Source organism: Papaver somniferum, chromosome 11, assembly GCF_003573695.1.
Source record: "Papaver somniferum cultivar HN1 chromosome 11, ASM357369v1, whole genome shotgun sequence".
Taxonomy (NCBI): Eukaryota; Viridiplantae; Streptophyta; class Magnoliopsida; order Ranunculales; family Papaveraceae; genus Papaver; species Papaver somniferum.
The window spans coordinates 18316043-18341303 of record NC_039368.1 but is presented as its reverse complement, the minus strand read 5'-3'; the positions used below and the strand labels follow the sequence as shown (position 1 = coordinate 18341303).

General features: G+C 38.4%; 1 pseudogene; it reads left to right on the top strand.

Moving 5' to 3' along the window:
* Positions 1-8421: 8421 nt before the first annotated feature.
* LOC113325471 lies at positions 8422-8521 on the top strand (annotated as a pseudogene).
* Positions 8522-25261: the final 16740 nt, after the last annotated feature.

The following is a 25261-nucleotide window of genomic DNA, read 5'->3' as shown; positions in this document are numbered from 1 at the left end:
TGTGCTTTCCGTCTGAGCATTTTGTGCAATGGCCTTAAATTTGGTACTTGTAGGTTCATGCTACTCCGCTGCGAGTGAACGTATATCCGTCATGCCATACCGATTTAAGGGTTCTGCTGGGGAACATAGCACAAGAAAGTACTCAGTGAGTCTCATAATGGCGAGATGCCGAAATTTACAGAGTGTTATGGATAAAAGTATATTGAGCGGCTCAATAAATGTGTCGGTGGAGAGGTTAGTACTCGCAGCACCGTTTCCTTGCAGAGTGACGTCACATCTGATGCAAGGTTTTAAATATTTAACCCTAAGCCAAAAACTACCATCAACAGCTTCCATACGATTAAGATTATTGTGAGGTGATTGATGATATTATGCTGTTCTTCGGGAATATAAGTCTGATTTATCAATTGGTTCCTGTGCACCTTGATTTATAAATAGACGGAACAAAACTCGTAGGAATTTCTGTGGGAGACAGATTTATATATTCCAATAGACTTTTCTATGGGAGACAGATTTGTTTATCGAGTCTTCGACTTTGGGTGGTAGCAACACTTGGTTGTGGGTGAGATTAGCTAAGGGAATCAAGTGCATAGTATCCAGCTGGGATCAGAGATGTAAGCAGCGCAACTGTACCTTGAATCAGTGTGAGATTTATTAGGGATCAACTACAGTCCAAACCTAAGTTCATTGGTAGTAGGTGATGTGATTTGTAGATAGTGGTAAAAGTGGTTCGATTCTCAGACTTGTGAAGGATATTAATTAGACTTAAATTCTAATATTAAAATAGAAAACTCACTAAAAATTATAGCAAACTCAATCAAAGTTGATATCAATATTAAAAGAACACAGAGGCTAAGATTCCACTATTTTCCAAACTCAAAGTGATTTAATCCAATATTTATATTCATGCAATTTTTTTCGTTCAATTTGATTCTAAACTATTGCAACAAGTAGATTCTCAAAATAACAAGTGTAAATCCGAAGCATAGAACATCAAAAACCTAGGTCCAAGCATGCTCTATCAAAAAAAATAACAATTGCTTAACAAGAATCATTCAAACAATTTTCACTCAAGGCAAAAAAATCATAAAAATAATTGTGATAAATAAATAAATAAGAATATACCACTTTTTGTTGGAAAAATAGCTTCCTCTATCGCCTCAGCAATGGGGTTTATCTCCTCATATTAACCACTTGCTCAAAATACATGTTTGTTGCTCAAAAGTTGATTAAAAAGAAGAGAAGGTATAAAACAACGTGTTTGTAACAGATATAATTGTTACGAACCACTGTTACAAAGTACCCTAACACAGAACTGTTGCGAACTCTGAATAATTGTTACAGAAATTGTGACAAAGTGATTATATTTTGAAAGAAAAGGCCACGGGTTCTGCGACTGTCTTTTACTGTTGTTCTGTGTTCTTCTTCTTCCTCTCCCATGTATCTCTGCAACTTGGTGTTTTTGTGCTCTGTTATGTTCTAAACTTCCCCAAAGTGTGCGTAAGTCTTCTATGAGCTATCCCAACTCCTTTTATAGCCCACAGGTCGATAATAAATCCAAATCTTCGCCTTTTTCTTCCTTTCCTTACAACAAAATCCTCGGTATTTTTTTTCTTTTTCTTTTTCTTTTGGTACGTCTCTAAAAGAATCTGATTGGTCCAAACACTTCTAAACATGGTAGTAAATCCCATAACAGGATATTCTCTCCCTTTTTACACGTAAAATCCAAAAATAGAACCATATCCGAGACTTTTTCTTCTCCCCTGTTTTCTTTCACGCAACTTCCTTTCTCATCCAAACTCTTCCCAAATAGCAGAATATAATCCCAGCCGTTAATACACTCTCCCAAGTTTCACGTAATTTACCAAGCCAACAAAATAAACCCGATATACTTTCACTTTCCCTGATGGCCTGATTCGCCTAGATATGCATGGAAACTTGTTTTTCTGCGTATCTAAATCCTATACCATCCCTGTTTGACCAGACCAGGCCCAACCAACCCATATCAACAAATAAAACCTGATAAAATGTCGTCAAAATCAACCCAGGAAGTTATGCAGAAGTTCGCAGGTGGAAGACGTGTTTTCCCGCCAAAACTTTGATGAAGATGGGAAGCCCCCTAACCAGAATAGGGTGCCATTAGCCATGGGGTGTAAATAGCAGGTATGGGGTGCAAGTAGCGGTGATGTTCCCCTTATCAACTTAGTGCCCCGTATCCAAACTGAGAGTCCGCATAGTAATTTTCTCCCACGAGCGCAAATACCACTTTTCGAGCCAATTTTTCTACGCATGTTTATTTCTCCAAAAACACCTACAAAGACACAAAAAGCCATAATAAATACAAAATCAAGCACTAACAATATATACAATTGAGATTATATCAGACACAAAAATGTGTCTATCAAATATCCCCAAACCTATTATTTGCTAGTCCTCGAGCAAAAATAAAATAGAAATAAAATCCTAACTCACTGTCGCAGGCATCGTCGATTGCATTTAGCGTATGCAATAAGCCTTTAAGCCTCTAGGTGTCCCTAGTGGCGGAGTGTTGTCTCCGTAGGGCTTACCAGAGGTATACCCACAAAACCTTTATACTCCAGACCCTAGCTATCTACACAGAACCTTGGAAGGCACTAAAGAATCTCCTTGGTTGGCATACTTATTGACTACAGGAGGAAGTACCCTGATGCGAAATTCCAATTGTTGTACACGAGTTTGCACTCTAGCGTACTAAAATTCACATATAAGTGACAGAGCTCTACTCAGATGGTTGCACTATGGACATCAATATCTGGAGTCGAAACTAATCACATGGATAGATCAAGAAGATGGATATAGAGAAAAACATAGATGGTTTTGATGTTTACTAGGTGAACGGTGTTTCTCATATTTTTCTGACGGCCTCCGCCAAAATGAACCTATCCTAATGGACTGGGATACTAGTCTGACTAATATCAACACATTGGCATATACAAGAGAACCATTGATTGATAATTCTAACTCTAGGTCAACGCAACTGGCATATACAAGGGTTCCGGTGGTCGTCTTTATTGAATTTATTCCAGTTGGTTTGACGGTCTGGTCTCAGTTTCTTTTTTTTTTTTTTTTTTTTTTTTTTTTTTTTTTTTTTTTTTTTTTTTTTTTTTTTTTTGTATCTCAATCACTCTAATTCACCCTAGCATTGGTAACAACTTGAATCGTGAGCCCCACCTAATCACTTAGAGAAACATAGTTTAAAAACAAAACAAAATAAAAACAGAAGTGAAAAGGACTCAACGAGATATGGTGAAACTATCATATTATTTCTAACACCTGAGCTCTGTGCTTTTATGAATAGACTCTTTAGATGTTGCCATCTAGTCAGATTGGTTCCTCAACTCCTACAACCAAAATGCTTCCATCCACTTAGATTGGTTAGTGCCATCCTTAATAAGCATAAATTTCTAGGCTCCGGAGTTTAATAATGCAACGAAAAGGTAACAAAAAGTTGTACCCCACCCCAAACTTAAATCTAACATTGTTCTCAATGTTTCTAATAAAAGAACAGTACCAAAAATATAAGTAACATGAGGAAATAGTAAAGAGAGAAGTTCGAAAGATAGTACCTGGGTGAAGTGTAACCAAAAACCTATAAAAATATTATACAACATACAAAATCGCCTCGATGGTCAATCAAGGTAAACAGGGTCCTCCAGAGGGACCTCCTCAACATCACCTGTAGGAAAAGGCTCTAAAAAGGGATTCAATCGCTGACCGTTAACCTTCGAAGAACTACTACCATCTGGTGTCTCAATATCAACAGTGCCATGAGGAAAAACAGTGCGGACCATAAAAGGACCGGTCCACCGAGAGCGCAACTTCCCGGGGAATAGATGCAAAAGAGTATCATACAGAAGAACTTTTTGACCTGGAGAAAATGACTTTCGTAAAATATTCCTATCATGCACAAGTTTCATTTTGTTCTTATACTCCTTAGCACTATCGTATGCATCTCTACGAATCTCGTCCAACTCATTGAGCTGGAGCTTTCTTTGAGCTCCTGCCTTGTCAAGTGAAAAGTTTAAGTTCTTAATAGCCCATTAGGATCTATGCTCTAACTCAACAGGCAGGTGACATGCCTTTCCAAATACTAAACGATAAGGTGACATTCCAATGGGTGTCTTAAACGCAGTACGGTAAGCCCATAAGGAATCAGTAAGCCTCGACGACCAGTCTTTCCTATTTGGATTAACTGTTTTCTCTAGAATACGTACCCTATTGGAAACTTCTACCTGACCACTAGTCTGAGGGTGATATGGGGTTGCTACTTTATGGGTAATACCGTATTGTTTCATTAAAAGAGCAAACGGTCTATTACAAAAGTGTGAACCTCCATCACTAATTATAGCTCGCGGCGTACCAAAACGTGTAAGTATATTCTCTTTCAAAAACTGGACTACGACCATGTGGTCATTCGTTTTACACGGAACCGCCTCAACCCACTTAGACACATAGTCTACAGCGACAAGTATGTAAAGAGAACCAAACGAAATAGGAAATGGACCCATAAAAGCAATGCCCCACACATCAAAGACCTCAATCACTAAAATAGGGTTCAAAGGCATCATATTTCTACCGGAAATGGTTCCTAACTTCTGGCAACGCTCACAAGAAACACAATGACTATGGGAATCTTTTAACAACGAAGGCCAGTAAAATCCACACTGCAAAATCTTAGCAGCAGTCTTCTTAGGACTAAAATGACCCCCACATGCATGTTCATGACAAAAGGAGATAATACTAGACTGGTCACTCTCAGATACACATCGCCTAATGATCTGGTCTGGACAATACTTAAACAAATAAGGATCATCCCAAAAGAAATGCTTAACCTCGTCTAAAAACCTAGAACGACCTTGTTTACCCCAATGTTGAGGCATTCGACCAGTAACAAGATAATTCACTATATTTGCATACCAAGGTGATTTGGAAACAGAGAACAATTGTTCATCAGGAAAATTGTCCCTTATAGGAAGGGAATTATCAGGGGAACTAACAACTAGCCTAGACAAGTGGTCTGCTACTACATTCTATGCACCCCTTTTGTCTCTAATGTCTGGACAAAATTCTTGTAACAAAAGGATCCATCTAATCAATCTAGGTTTGGTATCCTTCTTAGACAAAAGGTATTTCAAAGCAGCATGGTCAGTATAGATTACGATCTTAGAACCTAATAAATAGGATCTAAACTTATCCAAGGCAAACACGATGGCTAGCAATTCCTTCTCGGTAGTTGTGTAGTTCATTTGGGCATCATTCAGAGTTTTGCTAGCATAGTAAATCACATGGAATAATTTGTTTTCTCGCTGACCTAGAACAACGCCTATAGCATAATCTGAAGCATCACACATAATTTCAAAGGGTAGGTTCCAGTTAGGTGCCTGGACTATCGGGGCAGTAGTGAGTAAAGTTTTAAGCTTCAAAAGCCTCTAAACAAGCATCATCAAAGACAAACTTAACATCTTTGCAAGCAAATTGCAAAGAGGTCTAGAAATCAAGCTAAAATCCTTAATGAATCGACGGTAAAAACCTGCATGCCCTAGGAATGACCTAATATCTTTTACGGTTTTTGGGACCTGTAAAGTCTTAATAAGGTCAACTTTGGCTTTGTCTACCTCTATACCCTTTGAAGAACGATGTGCCCTAAACAATTCCTGATTAACCATGAAATGGCATTTTTCCCAATTAAGCACTAAATTTTTCCTTACACCTAGTCAACACTAATGTCAAATGATGCAAGCACTCATCAAAAGATGAACCAAACACTGAAAAATCATCCATAAAGACCTCTAAGAACCGTTCTACCATATCAGAAAATATGCATCATACAACGCTGAAAAGTTGCAGGGGCATTACATAGCCCGAAAGGCATGCGTCTATACGCAAAGGTACCAAAGGGACAGGTAAAAGTGGTTTTCTCTTGGTCTTCTGGGGCAATAACGATCTGATTATAACCGGAGTAGCCATCTAAGAAGCAATAGTGACTATGTCCAGCTAATCGCTCTAGCATTTGGTCGATAAAAGGAAGGGGAAAGTGATCCTTCCTTGTGACCTTGTTCAATTTCCTATAGTCAATACACACACGCCATCCCGTGGTCACTCGGGTTGGGATTAATTCATTATTATCATTCTGGACTACAGTGATACCTGATTTTGGGGACAACCTGAACAGGGCTGACCCACTTACTGTCTGAAATTGGGTAAATAATACCCGCATCTAACAACTTAAGCACCTCTTTTCGAACTACCTCTTTCATGTTAGGGTTCAGTCGACGTTGCATCTCCCTAGAAGGTTTGGAGTCTTCCTCTAAATGAATCTGATGCATACACACAGTAGGACTTATACCCTTAATGTCTGCTATAGTCCACCCTAAAGCTTCCTTATTGTCTTGAAGTACATTTACTAGCCTACTTTCCTGATCACTATCCAAATCGGAAGCTACAATCACAGGTAAAGTCTCAGATGGGCCTAAAAACACATACTTTAGAGTATCGGGTAGTGGTTTAAGGTCCAACTTTGGGGGCTCTTCTAAAGAAGGAATTAGGGTAGTCTCAGAAACTGGTAACGGTTCGAACCTAGCTTTCCATCTATCAGTGTCTAACACAGGGGTAGAATCTAATAGAGCATTCACCTGTTCAATAGTGCTATCGTCGTCAAAATCTAAACCAAAATGGGATAGACAACTTTCTAATGGGTCTTCAGACAAAATGTTTGGTAATGACTCCTGAACTAAGGCTTCTATCATGTTCACCTCTTCAACACATGTGTCATCTAGCTCATGAGGTTCTTACTGACATTAAAAATGTTCATCTCCATAGTCATATTACCAAAAGATAAACTCATCACACCATTTCGACAGTTAATGATCGCATTAGACGTAGCTAAAAATGGGCGACCTAAAATCACAGGTATGGTTCTCTGGGTCAGGGACAGGTTATCTAGGACCACGAAATCCACTGGATAAATAAACTTGTCGACCTCAATAAGAACATCCTCGATAACACCTCGAGGGATTTTAACAGACCTATCAGCTAACTGCAGTCAGTCATGAGTAGGTTTCATTTCACCAAGTCCTAGCTGTAAGTATACATGGAATGGCAGTAAGTTCACACTGGCTCCTAAGTCAAGTAAAGCTTTTTCTACCCGGAAGTTACCTATTGTGCAAGCAATGGTAGGAGAACCTGGGTCTTTGTACTTTGGAGTTGTGGTGTTCTGAATGATTGAACTTACGGACTAGCTAAAAAGGCTTTCTTATGGACGCTAAGTTTTCGCTTTCGCGTACACATATCCTTAAGGAACTTGGCATAAGCAGGAATTTGCCTAATTGCATCTATAAGGAAGGTTTATGGTAACTTAAAAACCTCCACTATGTCATTAAAGTTCGATTCCTTCTTGTTGGTATAATAGATGAGGAGGAAATGGGGCTCTAGGAATAAAATCAGACCTTTCAAGAATCGAATTCACATCATCAGAAATTTTATCAGTTCCTTAGCTATGGTCCTGAGTGGTCTGAGGGGTGAACTACAGTATGTTCACTATCGGGCATGGTTACCTGATTGTCTACTATTCTACACTACCACTCCTAAGGGTTCTAATAGCATTCAATTGATTCGATGGTTTTGTACCTACTTCATGAACTCCTCTAGGATTGGGATTAGTCTGACTAGGGAACCTACCATTATCTCTCTCACTTAAGGTCTTAGCTATTTGGCCGACTTGAAGTTCTAACTTAGCAAGGCTCTGAGCATTAGTTTGAAAATTCTGCTTGGTTTCCTGTTGAAAACTAACATGGCTCTGTGCTAACATTTCCTGAGTTTTTGCTAACATCTTAATAGATTCCTCTAAGCTAGTCGTTTTATTTTCTGGGCCTGATGTATTCCTAGTGTAGCCAAAACCTGGGGGAGCATTAGAATTATTAGACTGACCCTGACTCTGGCCCTTAGACCATGAAAAGTTCGGATGGTTCCTCCAACCAGGATTATAGGTTTCTGAATATGGGTCAAACTTCTGACGATTATCAAACCTAGTGTTATTATATAGAGCATTGGCTTGCTCTTCATTATTCTGGCCTTCCCAAAAGGCTCCAATCTACCACTAGTGTTACCCACTTCTAAAGCTTCTAACCTTTTCGCTATAGCAGCAATTTTGGCATCTGATTCATAGCCTCCTTCTACCCTATTAACGTTTCCTCTGCTAGAAGAATTGTTTTCTGGGGTCCCCTACTTTTCCCATTGTTGGGTCTTTTCGGCGACTTCATGCAAATATGTCATCGCGTCATCAACTGTTTGGTTCTCAAATCCACCAGTACACATAGATTCTACTGTGGTTGTGTGGGATAATCTAAACCCTCATAAAGGATCTGAACTAACCTAACCTTCTCTAAACCATGATGAGGACATTGGGCTAATAAATCATTGAACCTTTCCAAATACCTATACAAAGTTTCTCCCTCCTGTTGAGAAAACGTGCAGATTTGCGTCCTAATAGACGATGTTTTGTGCCTAGGGAAAAACTTGTTCAAAAAGGCAGATGTAAGTTGTTCATACGTTTCGATTGACCCGGAAGCCAAACTATATAGCCACGATTTAGCTTTATCTTTCAGGGAAAAGGGGAATAACCTAAGTTTCAAAGCATCATCATCTAGGTTTCTAATCCTGAGGGTACTACAAATTTCCTCAAAGTCCCTAACATGGAAATAGGGGTTTTCATTTTCTTTCCCTAAAAAGATTGGGAGCAGCTGTAAGGTCCCAGGTTTAAGTTCATAAGTTGCTTCCGTCTCAGCTAACCTGATACATGAGGGACGAGTAGTCCTAGTTGGATTCAACAAAGCTTTCAAAGTTGCCATTTCTGGCGCTATCGGAGCAACAGGATTCTCTCCTCAGTCAAAGGACGTTCAAAAACAGACTCTTCAAAAGTCGGACTCTCTAGATTAAGGTAATCGAGACGCTTCGAACTACTAGGTTTCTCTTTAACAAATCTACCTAGTGCGTCTCTTTTACGTTCAGGCATACAATAGAATTTTCTAAATTGGAAGGGTAAGCAAACACAGATCAAGGCCGACTCAACCAAATCAAACCTATTGATTTCTAGCAAACAAAAAGCATGATGGCTCCACTTAGATTGTTTCTAGACCAGCTTCTAATCCTTCGAACGGGAATTCGTTACAATTTAAGCAAACCCCTCTGGAATCAATCCGAGTTAACGTAAGTTGAATAGAGGCGAGGGAAGCTCGGTGGAGCTTTGATACCCAAGGCCTCACCGGTATTACAAGGCGGCAGTCACGCATTCAACTTACAGAAACCGTCAAGAACTTCGAAGTATGCTTAAAAGAGTAACCAATATTTTTCGAATGACTTTCCTGTTAAGCTCGTTACCCTATCGGTCTCGTTCTAGTCAAAATTTTAGGCTTAGGTTCGCGTAGGTTACGTGTTCCTAAAGCGGGCAAGAAGAGAACGGTGATGAAATCCGAACCCTTATCTTGTATGGCCAGGCCTTGCCCTTTACTAGAAAAATAAATGTCCGTATTCAGTCCTCAACATATATGCATACGAAGGAGTCCAGTAACTCGCTGACAGGGGATTCGCGAGTGTTTAGAATCTTACCTCCCGTTCCAGACGGGGGATGAATCGGTTGTAGTCGACTCGGGCCACTGACTCCGATGTCAAGTGTACGAACCCAAGGTGCAGAGACAATATCGTAATTGTCCTCCTTCTCTGCAAACAGTTTATATTTAAAGTACCCTTCCGTAGGGTAATAAAAAATAATGTCCCAAAGTCCAAAAGTCCAAAAAGAAAAGAAAAATTACAAAAATAATAAACCCTAATACAGTTTTTTTTTCTAAAAGAAAATAAACAAACCCTAAACTAAAATTGTCTAAAATAAAATTGTCTTCTTTTCTGTTCTTTTTGCTTTAATCTTTAGCTCCAAGTCTTTATGAAATCACCAAACTCTTTGGCTCAATTTTCTTTATGATCCAGAACCTGTAGACACAAGATAAATACCCAAAAACATAAAAAAGAACAAAAATAATAAAAAAAAATAAATCTAAAACCCTAAAAACAAGTCCGCGTCGGCGCGCCAAAAATTGATGTGATTTGTAGATAGTGGTAAAAGGTTCGATTCTCAGACTTGTGAAGGATACTTTAGACTTAAATTCTAAACTAAATAGAAAACTCACTAAAATTATCAAACTCAATCAAAGTTGATATCAATATTAAAAGAACACTGAGGCTAAGATTCCACTATTTTCCAAGTTCAAAGTGATTTAATCCAATATTTATATTCATGCAATTTTTCGTTCAATTTGATTCTAAATATTGCAACAAGTAGATTCTCAAAATAACAAGTGTAAATCCGAAGCATAGAACATCAAAAACCTAGGTCCAAGCATGCTCTATCAAAAAAATAACAATTGCTTAACAAGAATCATTCAAACAATTTTCACTCAAGGCAAAACAATCATAAAAATAATTGCGATAAATAAATAAATAAGAATATACCACTTTTTGTTGGAAAAATAGCTTCCTCTATCGCCTCAGAATGGGGTTTAGCTCCTCATATTAACCACTTGCTCAAAATACATGTTTGTTGCTCAAAAGTTGATTAAAAAGAAGAGAAGGTATAAAACACGTGTTTGTAATGGATATAATTGTTACGAACCACTGTTACAAAGTACCCTAACACAGAACTGTTGCGAACTCTGAATAATTGTTACAGAAATTGTGACAAAGTGATTGAATTTTGAAAGGAAAGGCCACGGATTCTGCGACTGTCTTTTACTGCTGTTCTGTGTTCTTCTTCTTCCTCTCGCATGTATCTCTGCAACTTGGTGTTTTTGTGCTCTGTTATGTTCTAAACTTCCCCAAAGTGTACGTAAGTCTTCTATGAGATATCCTAACTCCTTTTATAGCCCAAAAGTCGATAATAACTCCAAATCTTCGCCTTTTTCTTCCTTTCCTTACAGCAAAATCCTCGGTATTTTTTTTCTTTTTCTTTTTCTTTTGGTACGTCTCTAAAAGAGTCTAGTTGGTCCAAACACTTCTAAACCTGGTATTAAATCCCACAACAGGATATTCTCTCCCTTTTTACACGTAAACTCCGAAGATAGAACCATATCCGAGACTTTTTCTTCTCCCCTTTTTTCTTTCACGCAACTTCCTTTCTCATCCAAACTCTTCCCAAATAGCAGAATATAATCCCAGCCGTTAATACACTCTCCCAAGTTTCACGTAATTTACCAAGCCAACAAAATAAACCCGATATACTTTCACTTTCCTTGATGGCCTGATTCGCCTAGATATGCATGGAAACTTGTTTTTCTGCGTATCTAAATCCTATACCATCCCTGTTTGACCAGACCAGGCCCAACCAACCCATATCAACAAATAAAACCTGATAAAATGTCGTCAAAATCGTCCCAGGAAGTTATGCAGAAGTTCGCAGGTGGAAGACGTGTTTTCCCTCCAAAACTGTGACGAAGATGGGAAGCCCCCTAACCAGAATAGGGTGCCATTATCCATGGGGTGTAAATAGCAGGTATGGGGTGCAAGTAGCAGTGAGGTGCCCCTTATCAACTGAGTGCCCCTTATCCAAACTGAGAGTCTGCATAGTAATTTTCTCCCACGAGCGCAAATACCACTTTTCGAGCCAATTTTTCTACGCATGTTTATTTCTCCAAAAACACCTACAAAGACACAAAAAGCCATAATAAATACAAAATCGAGCACTAACAATATATACAATTGAGATTATATCAGACAAAAAAATATGTTTATCAGTAGGCTAGTGTCAGTAGTGGCTTATACAGTATAGTATTCGAAGCTGGACTAGGTCCCGGGGTTTTTATGCATTTGTGGTTTTCCTCGTTAACAAAATTCTGGTGTATGTGTTATTTCTTTTCCGCATTATGTTTTATTATATAATTGAAATATCACAGGTTGTGCATTGAACCGATCAATTGGGAAACCCAACCTTTGGTTGTTGATTGAAATTGATTGATCCTTTAAAATTGGTTTTTGGTACCGTTCAAGTTACTTCTCTTATATTCGTCGGGCTTGCAAATTCCTATTTGCTGATTGCAGATTGAATTGAGAAATAGAGATATAAAACTCTTTGATATATTTTTCTCTAGATTGAGTCTGACTATCTAGTTGATTCACTTGAAAGTATATCAGAGTTTGTTTATTCAGATTTCCAAACAAAATATTGGGTGTGGTTGTTGTACCCTGCTTTTTCAATTGGTATCAGAGCAGGAAAACACATTTAAGACCTCATAAGTATGTGTTTGTAGCGATCTGAATACGGACAGAAGTGTTATCTCCATAAACGTACCACCAGTCTTCGATGGCTCAAATTACTTATGGTGGAAAATTGCTATGAGTGCCTTTCTGTAAGCACGTGATTTTCATTCATGGGTTTATGTTGTTAATGGCTATAATCCCCCGGTTGTTGCATAAGGCGATGCAACTGTTCCAAAGGATATTGGTGCATATGAACCTGCCGAGATTCTCGCCGCAAAGCAAAATTCTGACGGGTTAAATGCTATCATCCATGCCATTACCCCAGATCTTTAGCCCATGTGAATACGTTCACTCGGTCTAAAGATGCGTGGGATATCTTAGAAACTGTATTTGAAGGGAATACCTGTGAAAAGGAAGCTAGGTTACAAAACCTAAATTCTGATTGGGAAAACCTTCGTATGGCAGATGAAGATTTGATGAGTTTAATCATAAAATGTATGAAATTTTTAATGCATCTTTTGCGTTGGGTAAGACTATTCCTGAAAAGGACATCATGATGAAAATTCTCAGATCACTGCCATCTACATACGATTCTAAGAAGCATGACATCGTTGAAGGTAATAACCTTGCAATGAGATCTTTGATCATGAGCATACATCCAAATCCGGAAAGGATGTTGCCTTCGAAGTACAAAAGAACACTAAATTACTTGATTAAAGTAAAAGTGTTTGAATCTCTAAAATGATCTTACTGAGGCTGATTCATCAGATGAAGATCTTGACAAGCCAGTCTCCTTGATCACAAGACAATTTAGAGATCTTCTTTTGAAGAGAAGTAAACGGTTCTCCAGAGATAAACTTAGGTCATCAGTTAAACCTCATAATCGTGTTCCTCCTAAAAATGGGGATATTGATGAAATTGCTGAAGAGGATATGCCACAGTGCTTTAAGTGTAAAGGTTTTGTTCATTTTGCAAATGAGTGTCCAAATCGTAAAAAACACACTGGGAACAAAGGTCTAGATGCAACTCTTGATGAAATGTTTGACAACTATGATTTTAATGGAAACGAAAAGTCAAGTGTTTCACTTCTTTGTGAAAATATTGATTTTGATAATTGTAGCAATACATACATCAATCTTGATATTCTTTCAGAAGAAATCTCAACCGGTCTGGAAAAAAAATGGATCTATTTGTTTCTACTGGAAACTCTTTTAATGATTTTTCAGGTTCTACTATGTGTCTAGTTGCTTACACATCTCGGGCGTATGAATCATCCTCCATGTTGACATGCTCTTATTGTTCTCTCAAAGGTCATGAACTTTCAAAGTGTTTCAAGAACAAACACAAAATGAGATATGTCAAAAAACTTCAACGAAGAGTGAATCGATTAGCAAACAAGCTCAAACTTGTTCAAAAATCATCAGAGGTATGTAAATGCATCTCTTCTTCAAAGAAGTTAGTTTCCAAAAAAAAAGACTAGATCATTAGAGAGATATTTATGGTCTAAACACTCTGAGAAACAAGACTCTATGAATTCCTTTCGAAAAAGTTATGGTAGACAGATTATTGTTCACCCCGGCATAAATTAATTGTGTTGGTTAGTGCATCTTTTCTCATGTGCATGATTAAAAGAGACAAGATTATACGCACCTCAGACTTTAGGAAAATAAAATTATTTTAGATTGTTTTGATTTTTTTTCTTTGCTGACCTTTGCAAGTCTGGAATTTGTGCCTTTTTTTCATATCTAATTGATATTGGAAGGGACTTCCTTGTTTAATCAGTAAAAGAGGGTTATTCTCGACAATTCTATCCTTTTTAGGGATTGAGAATTGTGCGTGCGTGAACTTGTGTGTTTAAAAGTTCCGTAACCCTACATCCCCTTTTCCTTCACTTGAAACTCTTTTTTTATCATAAGACTGCTTGTCTGATGGAAAAGATGTTAATATGATTGTTAAGCCATCAATCATGAAGGAAAAAGACAAATCTCCTTTACCTCCAACTTTGAAAAGAAAAAGAATGAATGTGAGGAAGCCAGGAGTTGTTCCTTCAAATTTTCAGAAGTTTTCTGGTGTTCTTGAAGAGTTGAAGGAAACAAGGAAGGACATTCAAGAAATAAAGGCTATTTCCATGAAAACTTTTGAAATTCAGAAAGCCCTGACTCGGCAACAGTTCAAAAGGTTTGTTGGAATTGACTCCTTTCTTCATGAACTCTATGTTCCATGACTGTTGACAACAAGGAGTTCGGGGACAATAAAGAAATTTTCAGAGGTCAATATCTAGGAAACTTCTTATGAGAATTTATTCTTGTGTTTTAAGAAGGATAACTAGGGTTTGGAATAGCCATTATTGTGAGTACACATAGCTATTGCCAAAGTTTTCATCTTGCAATGTTTTTAGATTTATTTATTTAAATTCTAACTTATTTGATAGATGATTTATGCAGTATTAATCTCTATGGTTTTATATAACGAAAATTATTATGGGATATGTTGTTTACGTCCGTAAACCTTAACTGTCCCATATTTGTTCAAAAGTTAACTCAATTATATGTCGGTATGAAAGTATTGATAAAAGATAGAATGAACTTTTGACTACAAAAGTTAAGCCTTTTATGTCATTATCCAAATATTGATTGAAGAAAGAATGAACTTTTGTTTACAAATATTAAGTCTATCATATGTCATTGTGCAAATAGTGATGGAAAATAGAATGAATCTTTGATTATTCTGCAGTATTGCTCTTTCCCTAATCCACATCTTTGTGTATGTACCGTGTTTCTCCGTAAGTTCTCTTATATTGAGCATGACCAATTGAATTGATCATTTTTCTTGTGGTTAATTCAATTGTGATTTTTGGATACAAATTCATGTTTCATGTGATTTGTTAATGTCCAAAAAAATCCTTCTTTTCTTGTAAAAGGAAGGTCGCTCTTGTTTTTCTTTCGGAAATGATATATTATGGGGGAGAGTTATTAATTGAACTTGCGCTTAATTGCCAAAGCTTTGTGGGGAGTACGGCTGTGGAATATTTTAAGGGTTATCTTGTATCTTTATAAACTCCTTGATGAATGCATGTAGTTTCGGCTATATGATTGCATCTAAACAAGTTGATATATTGTTCTCTTTTGGTCATGAAGTATCTCTATGGAAACTTCATGAGGATCCCACTAGTTTTCGTATCTTTGCCAATTTATATTGACAAAAAGGGGGAGAATTAATGTGTAGTTCACACTACAAATACATATGGTTTACGGATCATTATGTAAGGAGGAGTGGTTTTCATTTGAGATGAAGTATTGACTAAGGGGGAGTGATATATATCACCATAGTATTGTTGTCAAAGTTGTGATACAATTGAACTTTGATGATGTGTAATAATACTATGACACTATATAACAATGATTGAGAGCAACTGTTTTATCATTTTTATTGCTACGGATCTTCAACAACGATGATGCGGAATAGAACACATTTTGAACCGTTAAAATACTTGGAAGTGACGAAGATTTCGAGTAATATTGAGGAACCAAGGAGATCAAGCATTTGGATGAGAAGCTAGAAAGTTTATTTATTTTGTAATCCATATGTATTGATAGTTTTGTCACTAAATTGACGAAGGGGGAGATTGTTAGAGCACTGCTCGGTCGAACTCGCAAGCGTTGCTATCTCAAGCTTGTTTATCAATGTTAGTGATCAAAGCTATAAGTCTTGATTTCTAGTTTACTTATAGTGATGTCTCGGACTAGGATAGATTATTTAGTTGAGCATTAGACTTCACGATGTTCATCAAATGAAGACGAACAACTACTAAGGCGAGCTTTTGGAACTTCATCAACAAAAGGTATGTGGAGACTAAAACTCATCTATCACTCGGAAAGTCTATTTCTACTCTATCTCCTGTACTGAGACATAAGTCTTATTACTATATGGTTTCCGATTATGCACATTTGAGATTTCGAGCTGAGTTTAACTCGCTTACATATTTATCTAAATATGTATTGCTAAGCTTCTGCTTCAACCAAGTTCATTTTATAATCTTGACGAAAGTCAAAAGATGATCATGTGAAAATCGCCGAGTAACATCTTACATGGTTTGTGTGATACAATAATTTGGTGTAGACTTGGAATGTTTCATTATGATTATTTCAATAACTTGAAAATTGCTTTGATGCTAATAGTGTGTGGAAACGGCTATTGTCATCCTCTAAGAAAGTTCCAATGATTGAAACAAAGTTTAGAACTATTAGATTATAAACATGGTATGCATTCCTGCATGTATGTGATCCATGACCGGAACTAGAGTATGCATACCCGTATGCGTACTTGTAGTTGTGAAATTCCGTGTACCAAGTACACATACCGGTGCGCATACTTACGTAAGGTATAGGTCCGGGAATTTCTGCTGGGTTTTGGAAGTGTACTAAGGTATGCGTACCCGTTCGCATACTGGCGTGCCAAAACTCAGACTGGCTACTTAAGTATGTGTACCCGTTTGCATACTTGAGTAGTTAAAGTTCTAAAATCGATTTGTTCATGAACTAATACATTTATATATTAAGGAATGCATTCTTTACAAACCGCGGCTATAATGTTCATGAATTGATTCGAGTGAATCAAACCGATTTTGCTTCAATTGTTTCTTGTATACTTCTATGAGAATATAGCAATTGAACAACTCTTTAACTAGTTTCATTTGAACTAGTTATGGTTAAGATGAATAAGGTTGGTATGAGAGTGTACATATAGCTAACTTCGGTTAACTACTGTTGAGCCAACATAGTATACACGTTTAGGTACGGTTACTTAAACCTAAATGATGGTACATTTCATTTGTGTATAATAAGCTAAGTTCGATCTAACGGTTGAAAGATATTAGCTTGAATTTAATCAGATTTTCATCTAACGGTGAATATTGAATGCTTTGTTACCAAGGTAACTTAGATTGCAAACCCTGATTTGAAAACTATATAAAGGAGAACTTTAGAAACTGGGAAACCTAATCCCCACACCTTCTGTGTGATACTAGTTGCATAAGCTAGAGTCGATTGTCCTTTAACCTTAGGTTTTTCACGAAACCCTGTAGGTTAACGACTTGAAGACTTCATTGGGATTGTGAAGCCAGACCCAAATATTTTCTCTGTAGTTGCGTGTTCTGATCTTACTTTTACTATCGTGATTGAGTATTATCTTTTCTTGATATTTATCTCCGATAGGTAAGATTAAAAGTAGTCACAAACATCTTCGTCTCATCGTATGTGATTCCACAATATCTTGTTTCGCTACCATACGATTAAGATTATTGTGAGGTTATTGATAATAATAGGTTGTTCTTCGGGAATATAATTCCGGTTTATCAATTGGTTCTTCTGCACCTTGATTTATCAAAAGATGGAAGAAAACTCGTAGGTATTTCTGTGGGAGACAGATTTATCTATTCCAATAGACTTTTCTGTGTGAGACATATTTGTTTATCAAGTCTTCGACTTTGGGTCGTAGAACCTCATGGTTGTGGGTAAGATCATCTAAGGGAATCAAGTACGTGGTATCCTGCTGGGATCAGAGACGTAAAGAGGGCAACTGTATCTTGAACCAGTGTGATATTGATTTGGGTTCGACTACAGTCCAGTCCGAAATTCATTGGTAGTAGGCTAGTGTCTGTAGCGGCTTAATACAGTGTGGTGTTCAAAGCTGGACTAGGTCCTGGGGTTTTTCTGCATTTGCTGTTTTCCTCATTAACAAAATTCTGGTGTCTGTGTTATTTCTTTCTCGCATTATATTTTGTTATATAATTGAAATATCACAGGTTGTGCATTGAATCGATCAATTGGGAAATCCAACCTTTGGTTGTTGATTGAAATTGATTGATCCTTGAACATTGGTCTTTGGTACCGTTCAAGTTACTTCTCTTATATTCAATTGGGCTCGCAAATTCGTATTTGCTGATTGCAGATTGAATTGAGAAATAGAGATATAAAACTCTTTGATATACTTTTCTCTAGATTGAGTCTGACTGTCTAGTTGATTCTCTTAAAAGTATATTGGAGTTTGTCTATTCATATTTCCAAACGAAATATTTGGTATGGTTGTTGTACCCCTGCTTTTCAGGTTTTACCATGTTTCCGAAACCAGGTTTTGACCGGTTACACTTTGCTTCCCAGAGGCAGCTTGGGATCGATTACACCTTACTTCCTAAGTTAGCTTGTGAGCGGTTACACCTTTCTTCCAAAAGGTAGCTTGTGATCGATTACAACTTGCATTCCAATATAGCTTGTGATCGGTTACAACTAGATTTATAATGAAGCTCATGACCGATTGCAACAAGCTATATTATATAGGCTATGGACGGTTATACCATGAATCTAAACAAGTTAAGATAAGTTCTACCAAAGTCATCTTCCATTGGTCATCCAAAAGATATTCAAAAAATAACAAGACCAGTTGTGATTTCCTTTCAATTATGAAACAAGTTCATAAATGTACTTCCTTTAAACAAATGTTATAAAACATTGTTTCCTAGGGTGAAATCATCATTCCTATATAATGCACACATAACCAAATAACTATATACAATAGATTATGTTGATGTCAACTTACGAATTTCCAAAAGATAGGACTTCATACTTCGTAATATGTTTTTCTTGACACTTTCATCATACTATAATGATCAAGTCACATCACTAGAGTATTATATACAATATATACAGCTTCACATGTTATGTTTTCAATATAGCACGACTTGAAAGATACGTTGGGAATGGAAACAAGATCAAATCAATAATACTAACCTCAAGGGGAAGGATGATGTCGTCGTTGTAGTCGTTACTTCTTATCATACTTCAGGTCTTCGGAGTAATACTTGTATGTCTCAACATTCCTAGACTTTATAGTCTAACCTAAACGAAGTTGACTCTAGTATTTAATCAAGCGACTCTAGATGAGTTTTGATACTAAAAATATGACAACCAAACTTCACATACCAACGCTTGGAGAGTTCAACCGAGATATGCTCTAACAGGTACACATACCCGGTACATGTACTATTACAACTATAGTCACGAACTAGGCTGAAGTACACGTACCTGGTACACATACTTTCCCAGTCGAATATTTTCAGTGCACATAAATTATTTCTGTGAGATAATTAGTATTTGAACAAATCTTTAAGAACACTATATAGACATGATTGACCATATTATAACTTACGATTGTCATTTAAACTTAAAGTATTAAGTGTTTATGAAAATGATTAAGCTTATGGTTCAATCGGCTAGTTTCGGCTAACTGTCCATAAACAATGTCTTTGTACACGGTTCAGTTACGGTTCATCCTAACCAGAGTGTAGATCTTGATATGTCAATTACATTTCAAAGATTTATCTAACAGATATTTGCTTGGTTGCAAAGCTATCTTAGCTTAAACCTAAAATAACCTATGCTTTGAAAGTCTGTAAAAGGGGAACCTCAAACAACTAGGATTGAATCCCGATACTATTTTTGTGTGTCTTAGTTGTAAACTAGAGTCGTCCTCTTCCTAAAACCCTTTTAGAGTTTAGCGACTACAAAAACTTCATAGGGATTCGTGAAGCCAGGTCCAGCTATTGTTTATCTTGATATCTCGAGTATTCTGATGTTGTTTGATTGTTGAGCTTGCCTTATCAATCAAGAAAAGTTCTCTTTGTTTCAGACTTTGTTGATTCCACAAGTTTAATACTTATGAGGTGAATAATTATCTAGGTTGTTCTTCAGGAAGTATAAGTCTGAATTTTGAGGTTAGATAGACTTTGTCTATTGCTATCGATTTCCAGTCACACCTTGATCTACGATCAAAAAGAAAATCGCACAAACAAGCTTATATTTGGGAGGCAAATTGCTTTAAAGTCTTCAATTGAGTTGAAGCAACTCTTAGGCTGTAAAGGACGTCAGCTAAGGAAATCAATTGCACGGAGTCCTGCTGGGATTCAAGAGGCGTAAAGAGCGCGACTGTAACTGAATTGCTGTGAGGGTTTAATTCATCTCAACTATATTCCAGTACGAAGCTAATTGGTCGTAGGCTAGTGTCTGTAGCGTCTTAATACAGTTTGTTGTTCAATCTGGACTTAGTGTTGGGGTTTTTCTGCATTTGCGGTTTCCTCGTTAGTAATATTTCTTGTGTCTGTGTTATTTCTTTTTCCGCATTATATTGTTTACCTTTATAATTGAAATATCACAGATTGTCCATTAATCAATTAAAGAAGATACATCCATCCTTGTTTGTTGGATACGACTTGATTGATTCTTGTATATTGATTTTTGAGACCGTCCAAGAACTCTCACTCATAAATCAGGTTCAAGGATTTGGTTCTGTAAACTTTCTGATTGTAAGAGAAAGAGATATAACTCTAAATATTATTCTGTGATTGAGACTCATTAAGTTGAACTCTCGGAATTGTACTTAATTTTGTCCATACAGGTTGCCTAAGAAAAAGTTGGTGGTGTATTTTGGTACCCCCATGTTTTCGTGTATGCATCCAAAAAGAAATTTATATTGAGCATAACAGATATCCTCTATGGACATCTGAAAGATTTGTAAGTATTTTTTTTTCGGTTAACCTAATAATCGTATTCTTCATAAAAAACACTAACATACTTCTAAATGGTTTTTGTAAGAGCAATAGGCAAATATAAAATACGCCGAGGATATCGGAAGAGACTTCAAGTTTTGTGAAAGTTACGTAATCATGAAGGAAAACTTCCCAAAATTTAACACGATACAACCACCACGTAATCCTCCTCAAGATGGAGTCGAAGATCAACACAACTGGATCAGCATTACTGATTTTATAGGCATACCTCTTGTAACCTCTCCCGAGTCACCACTCTGCCGTTAGGGTCTCCTTGCGGTTTAAAGGCTTGTTGCACATGCTAATTGCATCCATGATGCCTGCGAAAGTGAGTTAGGTTTAGATTTCAGTAGCCAATCGATGTATTATCTTGTGTCGCATGCTGAAATTAATAAAACCATTTTAAACATCTTAGTTAAGCTCGCTGACATTGATTCTCCTCGTTGAACCTTTAGCTCTCGACCACAATACCAACATTAGCAACAAAGCATGAGTTGGAACATAATGTGTAAACGGAGTATAATATAAAAAATCAAACAACTATTTAAAACATGAGCCTTAGGTGTTTTGGGATGATGTCGCATAACATGTTGTCTGACGACTAATGGTTAGGCGTCTCTTCGTATCTTTAAAAGAATATTCGCCTAGGCGCCTGACCATTTGACGTTTTCGAAATTTCCGCGATGCGAAACCATTTGGATCCCATGTGTTGATTCCATATCCCACCCAGTAATATCATTAGAAATTTCTTAGGTTTGATAGTTTAGACCATGCTTTCTGCTTTGAATATTGAATGTTAGATATCCATAACACTTGTTTAAGCAAGTGACTTCATGGACTGTGTGCTGGACGACACGTTTTACACCTCTGCTTGATATTGGGAGGTTGCAGAGTCTAATTTAGCAAAGCAACAAAAATCAAATATGTATCCACAAATATTTTGTTTTGGGTCACTGACTGAACCTAATCTTGTTTTGGGTCACTGATTGAACCTAATCTTGTCACATTGTTTCCAACTCTGTTTGAGGGTGAAAACGGTTTCTGCTGATTTCGGTAATTTCGTGTGTGTGGGTCAGAAACGAGTCTAAACCCTAAACAATGCACTGCACGGGAGTACTTTGATTCGAGAGATCAATCTATACAAATCCGGCCTAAACCAAGAAATGGCCTTTCCAGACTTGCTTCGGTCACAAAGTGAAGGATAAGGGTTGGTCTTAGGGAGGGAAGAAAAGAGAGTGTTGAAGCCAGAATAGTTGATTCTGGAAGAGTGGTGGTATTACGACTCGTATCAGAAGGTGAAACGCTAGCAATGTCGAAATCTAACAGGTGATTTCTGAGTGTTGTATTCTCATGACCAAAACATGTCCTCTTTGGTGGAAATAGGTGAAACCTATTTATACAAGTCGTAATAAAACGTACCCTGGCTTTGTAAGAAGTGGAAGCGGTTGAGTGGTGGAAGAAAGTGGTAACGGGTAACACCTGGAATTGATGTTTCCATAATGAGGATACGTTTCACCACTTATTTCTTGCCATTACTAACTGCCTTACCTTTATGACACTTTCTTGCGCACGTTGTAAACCGCCAGACCAATATCCTGATGAGCATCCCACAATTTGTGACATGTTTTGATGTCTCGAGTGTTTTCATGGAAAACGTGTAGCATGTTGCTAGTATGTAAATTTAACATTGAGAGTTTTTCCGATTCGGTGGCGACATTCGACGGCCGAGATTTGAATCTCAAGAGGAAGGTTAGTCATTGATCGGCATCGTCGTGATTGCGAGAAGTCCCCAGTCATTCCAGAACCATCTGATAACCGAGCCGTTGTTCCTCAAGAGGCCAGTTTGCTTCTACCATCTCGACATCAGTTTGCTTCTACCATCTCAATATTTGGGATGAAAATGAAATCGAGAATTGAAAACCGCTATTGTAACTGAGAGATTAATCTCTCACTATAGTCTCCAATTCTTTGAGGGTGAAAACGGTTTCTGCTGATTTCGATAATTTTGTGTGTGTGGGTGAGAAACGAGTCTAAATCCTAAAAAATGCACCGCACGGGAGTACTATGATTCGAGAGGTCAATCTGTACAAATCCGGCCTAAACCAAGAAATGGCCATTCCAGACTTGCTTCGGTCACAAAGTGAAGGAGAAGGGTTGGTCTTAGGGAGGGACGTGAAGAGAATGTTGAAGATAGAATAGTTGATTCTGGAAGAGTGGTTGTATTATGACTCGTATCAGAAGGTGAAACGCTAGCAATGTCGAAAGCTAACAGGTGATTTCTGAGTGTTGTATTCTCCTGACCAAAAAACGTCCTCTTTGGTGGAAATAGGTGAAACCTAATAATACAAGTCGTAATAAAACGTACCCTGGCTTCGTAAGAAGTGGAAGCGGTTGAGTGGTGGAAGAAAGTGATAACGAGTAACGCCTGGAATTGATGTTTCCATAATGAGGATACGTTTCACCACTTATTTCTTACCATTACCAAAAGCCTCACCTTTATGACATTTTCTTGTAACGGGCGTATTGCACGCCGCACGCTGTAAACCGCCAGACCAATACCCTGATGAGTTTCCCCCAGTTTGTAACATGTTTTAATGTCTCCAGTGTTTTCATGAAAAACGTTTAGCAAGTTGCTAGCATATGGCAAGTTAAGATTGAGAGATTTTCCGATTCGGTGGCGACCTTCGACGGCCGAGATTTTCATCTCAAGAGGAAGGGTAGTCGTTGATCATGGATACCCTCTGTTGGCAACCAACGGATTGGCCGCAGCGTGGCTTGCGCATGATCTTGGCGTGGCCAATTAGGGTTTGGTGCCGTGACCAAATAATTGGAATCGTAGCCAAGAGTGTGTCGTAGCCAAGAATTAGCAGCGTATCCAAATTAGGGTTTGGTGCCGTGACCAAAGAATTGGCATCATATCCAAGAGGTTGCCACAAGTCGTTTGGTTTGGTGGCAAGATTGTACGGCTGAGATCTACATCTCGGGAGGAAAGGTAGTCGTTGATCGTGGCTACCTTCCGTTTGGAAGCCAACGGCATGGTGGCATTGCCGGCATGCTCGTGCATACTTTAGGCGCGACCAAATTAGGGTTTTGGAATAAACCGTGGAATTTGGCATTGCAGCCAAAAGTTTCCACAAGTTTGGTGGCGAACTTGTACGGCTGAGATCTGCATCTCAGGAGGAAGGTAGCCTTTGATCGTGGCTACTTTTCGTTTGGCAGCCAGCGGCATGGTGGCATGGCCGGCATGCTCGTGCATACTTTAGGCGCGACCAAATTAGGGTTTTAGCATAAACCGTGGAATTTGCATGGAGACCAAAAGTTGCCACAAGTTTGGTGGCGAACTTGTACGGTTGAGATCTACATCTCGGAAGGAAGGGTAGTCGTTAATCGTGGCTACCTTTCGTTTGGCGGCCAGTGGCATGGTGGCATGGTCGGCATGCTCGTGCATACTTTAGGCGCGGCCAAATTAGGGTTTTGGCATAAACCGTGGAATTTGGCATTGCGACCAAAAGTTTCCACAAGTTTGGTGGCGAACTTGTACGGCTGAGATCTGCATCTCAAGAGGAAGGGTAGTCGTTGATCATGGCTCCCTTTCGTTTGGAGGCCAGCGGCATGGTGGCATGCTCGTGCATACTTCAGGCGCGGCAAAATTAGGGTTTTAGCATAAACCGTGGAATTGGCATGGCGACCAAAAGTTTCCACAAGTTTGGTGGCGAACTTGTACGGTTGAGATCTGCATCTCAGGAGGAAGGGTACGTTGATCATGGCTACCTTTCGTTTGGTGGCCAACGGCATAGTGGCATGGCCGGAATGCTCGTGCATACTTTAGGCGCGACTAAATTAGGGTTTTGGCATAAACCGTGGAATTTGGCATTGCGACCAAAAGTTGCCACAAGTTTGGTGGCGAACTTGTACGGTTGAGATCTGCATCTCAGGAGGAAGGGTAGCCGTTGATCGTGGCTACCTTTTTTTTGGCGGCCAGCGGCATGGTGGCATGGCCGTCATGCTCGTGCATACTTTAGGCACGGCCAAATTAGGGTTTTGGCATGCGACCAAAAGTTGCCACAAGTTTGGTGGAGAACTTGTACGGCTGATATATGCATCTCAGGAGGAAGGGTAGCCGTTGATCGTGGCTACCTTTTGTTTGCCGGCCAACGGCATGGTGGCATGGCCAGCATGCTCGTGCATACTTTAGGCGCGGCCAAATTAGGGTTTTGGCATAAATCGTGGAATTTGGCATGGCTTGGCATGAAATTGAGACGCAAGCATCGTGCGGAGTTGTTGGCTCGGCTTGGAGCCGCTGGCGTGGTGCGGCTTGGATGGAGCCGCTGGCGTGGTGCGGCTTGGATGGAACCGCTGGCATGGTGCGGCTTGGAGTCGCTG